The sequence below is a fragment of the Mycteria americana genome, chromosome 24 (genome assembly GCF_035582795.1).
Source record: "Mycteria americana isolate JAX WOST 10 ecotype Jacksonville Zoo and Gardens chromosome 24, USCA_MyAme_1.0, whole genome shotgun sequence".
NCBI lineage: Eukaryota > Metazoa > Chordata > Aves > Ciconiiformes > Ciconiidae > Mycteria > Mycteria americana.
Genome location: NC_134388.1, coordinates 3437124 through 3441444, shown reverse-complemented (window position 1 = coordinate 3441444; position 4321 = coordinate 3437124).

Here is a 4321-nt window from a genome sequence, read left to right as displayed (position 1 = left end):
GCACATTTTCAAAAATCATTGACAACCTCCTGCTCCCACTGCCTTCATGGCTTTCTGTGGGAAGTACAGAAACGAGACCCAAGGTCTCTTGCATTCACCGGCCAAAACCAAGGTGACTCAATCAGTTTAATAGCTTTAGAAGACTTCAGATAATTCTTACCTGTGCCTCAGTTTCCTCCCCGCTGATCTTGAAAACAGACAACAGGAAGCATAATTGATGGTTTCAAACCAGTTTTTGAGATCTGAAGATGAAAAGGCACAAATGGAAAAGCAAAGCGTTAACTAAAATTTTCATTATTATTGCTATTACAGAGCCCAAGCTTCCCCCAGCCAGGCTGAGTCCTGCATTGCTGGGTCTTCTGCAAGTATAACAATAAAAGGCAACCCCTGCCTTGAAAATCACAGAAGACTTGAGAAGAAGCACGTTTCACCATCACGTATTTGCTGCAGCCAGGCAAGGGCTGAGAGCGGGAGAACGTCTTACTCCTTGGGTAGTAACAGCACTCATGCTGCAGGGTCGGAGAGATTTGCCAAGGAAACATCACAGCTGAGTGATGTTTTCACATCACAGCCCCCACGTCCTGCTTCTCTGGGGCTTCTTGGCAACGTCTGCGATGCCATGCAAGGAGCAGCCCAAGAGCAGGCATAAGCATGCTGAGCCCCACCACCCATGCATGGACTTTCCAACTGTGCTACTGGCTGCTAACGCAGCCGCTCTTTGGAAAAAGCCAAGCACAAGCTGCTGGCTGGTTCTGGCTGACCCTGCACGTGCCCACGTGGGGACCAGGTCCCCTGACCTGGGGAACGGGGGCTGAACTCCTGCCCCAGCACCCTCCTTCCAACCAGCTCCAGTGCTACGGCTAAACCCAGGCTGAGGACGTGTTTCACATCCACACTGTGGATGGCAGGCCGGGCCCACGCTTGAATCCACGTCCCTAGTAGCACAGACACACCTTCGCGAGCAGGGCTTTGCTACAGGGTTTGCAGGAATAGCTCAGTCTTTGGCCAGGCCTTTCTCGGCTCCTAGAAGCAAGGCAGTGCGTTTGGGCCAACATGGTGGCAAGCAGGATGATCCAGCTCAGAGATTTAGCCGAACGGGCGTGCAATCGCATGGGAACAGGAGCGGTGCCTGCAGGCTGATGGGCTGAGCCCATTTCGCAGCCACGGGGCAGATCCCCATAGACTTCCAGCGCCTGTTGTCCCTCAGCACCCCGCCATGCCGGGGGGTGCATCCCTGTCCACAGCTGCTGCGGGGCAACGCACGGCATGGCCCCAAGGCCGAAGCGCTCGGGGATGGACGCCCTCCGACAGGGCCCTCTGAGATGCCCTGGCAGGTCTGTCCCTCTTGGGGGGGGACAAACAGCAGCACCCCCACCCCACGGCCCTGGGGTCCCTGGAGGGGCCCCCAAGCCCATCACCTGCCACCCTCACCCCGCCCCACACACCCCTCCTCATTGGCCAGGCCAGCACCTGCAGCATCCCGATTGGCTCCCTCAGCTGCTCATCAGGCCTTCGGGGTATTTATGCGGGGCGAGGCCCAGCACTCCCTGTCTTGTCAGTGCTGGGGAGCGGAGGAGCCAGGTAAGGCAGGACTGCTGGGGAGGCGTTTATGGGGTTTGTGGCTTGGCTTGGGGCTGGGGAGGACTGCCCAAGGCTGCCCCTTGCTTCCCCAGGGGCTCTGTAGCCCCTTGCCTTGGGTGGCTCTTTGCAGCCCTCCCAGGGGTGGAGGCTGGGCTTGGAGCTGGCTCCATCCCTGCAGCCCTTGGCTCCTGGCCCTGGGGAGCACTGAGGCTAAAATGTACCTGCTGAGGGGCTGTGTTCCCCCAGCTGTGCCTGCGGGGCTTTTCCAGCTCCTTGGGAAAGTGTGGAGCTGTGTGTTGTGTCTCTGCTGCTTTCCCCCATCTGTGGGTGGGGGGGGGGTCTTGGCTTTTTGAGGCCAAAGGGTGACATCTTATGGTGTCATGCTGCATCTTCTGTGCCTTAGGGAAGAGCTGAAAGGCTTCAAATCCTTCCCTAAAGGCTTCTTTCTAGCCTGGAGATGATCACTTGGTAACACTATGGATCTCTGATTTGTGATTGAGCAGCTTTAGGTCTGAAAGCTCTTTTCTGCTTACTGCCTGATGAAGATAAAGCTGTGTGAGGGGGTCCGCAGGAGGTGGCTCTCCCACCCAGCCATGCAGGGACAGCGCGTGATGTGCACCCTGGACATCACCGCTGACTGGTGTTGATGTTGGGGGAAGCGGTACGTGCCTCAGGAGGCGGACGGATCAGTTGGGCATTCCCTTCCTGTTGACGGTGCTGCCAGACCTGCCTGTAGCTATTTCACATGATCATTTGGTGTAGGTGTGATGATAGTATTAACGAAGGGGGTGGCTTGAGAGACAAGGTAACCTCTCTCTTGCTCAAGAGCACTGTGTCTCTGCAGATGGAGGCTGCAGCCATGCACAGCTCTGCCAGCTTGCTGGAGGGAGCACTTGGCAAACTAGCTTAGTGTTTCTCAAGACTAACAAGGGTTTTTAAATGTGGTTGTGACTACCTGAAACTGTATGGCTGTGAAGGGCTTCAATTACTAAAGCTGGTTCTACTGAAACTTCCAGATGAAAGTGTATGTTAGAGCAAGCAGCGTGCTGCTTGCTCTGCAAGTTACAGCTTCTGTCTGAAACAGAGAGGTCTGTCCTCATGGAAGAATTGGTAAATGGAAAGTACTACAAAGCTGAGAAGCTGTTTTAATTAAACTCCTTCCCCTCTTTCCTAAAATATCTCCAAGTTCTAGTAGCTTGGATAGCTTAGACACTCACTGTCCCAAGGAGTTACTGACCCAGTAATGGCCCGTGGTTGTGGGCCTTAATTTCCATTGGATGTGGGGGGGAAACCTTGCCTCCATCTGCAAAAGTGGCTTTAATCTTTGAGAGTCCCTAATGCTGATGGCTCTTCCAGAAAGGTTAGGTGGGCACCTCTGTCAGCAGTTCTGAAACTAATGTCCTAAGGTGAAAGCTGAAAATCATCCAATTCTCCTCCTAAAACAAATTCTGCCCTCGGAGTGTTCACAAACGACTCCATCGGTTGCGGGCAGTGCCATTCCCCACTGCAGCAGACATCCTGTGACCCAGTTCTGCTGACTGCATTTATGGTAACTGGGGTATCGGTGGCAAATCTCGAAAAGAATGTAAAGAAGTGCTTTAACCACAAATTAATACCTCTGCCCTGATTAGCCCTCCTTGCTCATATCTAAAGCACTAAATTTAGCTTTGTTTTCCTAAATGGTCATTAAGGAATTGCCAGTTAAGCTATTGAACCAGGCGTGCTAGCTATGGCTCAATCTGTCTTCCCAAGGTAAAATACGTTTGGAGGGGAGAAAAGCTTCCTGAACAACAAGATCCTACTTCTCTGTCTGCAGGACAACATAACAGCAGGCTGTCTTCATGGGGCAGAGCTTCCTTCCACAGGAAAAATAAAAACCTTACACAAGTTAAAGAACTACTTTTATGTATGCTGGTCATTGTCAGAGTGACAGAAATCAAGGGAGGTGCTCACCCCAGCAGGAAAATACTTGCTCTTCTGCTAGGCTAGCATGTTGCACTGGCTGTGACGGTCTGACTGAGGCAGGGAAAATGGATAGCAGCTTGGCGGTTTTGGTGCCATTGCCCTTGCTGTTTCACCGAGTTCAGACTTGTGCCAAACTGGGCGATGATCAGCAGTTAAGCTATTGTGTCATGCTAGAAATGTGCACTGAGGAGTTTAATCTTTCTGAAACTACATGTTTCAAGAACTTTCTCCAGCAGTCACTTAATATTTCTGATGTAGCAATGGTATGAAATCATCTAATCATCATTTGCATACAAAGCAAACTGTAACCAAAGCAAACGGTGACACTGCTTCTGCTCTTCTGCCTGGTGGTTCCCACACGTGGGGTCTGCCTGCTGGGACTGCCACTTGCAACCACCCTGGCTTGACACTGTGCCTTTCTCCAAAGGATTCTGAAACAACAGACCCAGAGTTACTAAGCAGTGTGCTTTCCTGCAGTCTCTAAAGAAAAACAAGGTCTGCTCAGCACTTTTGAGGGGGAGTGACTAGAAAGAGAAAATAAAACCATGCTGTGGGCTCACAGACTTGCCCACACCACAAATACTGGCGTTGCAACACACCCTGATTCCTCCTACCTAGAGGAGAGCAAACCATGTTCTAACATGACTGTGCCGCAAGGATTGTCACTGACACAGTTGCATCCATAATTAAGATGGGCTCCTAGTACTTCAGAGCTTGATTCCAACCTTATACTAGTTTTTACATCAGCCAAGGAGTTATTCCTGACTTATGCTAT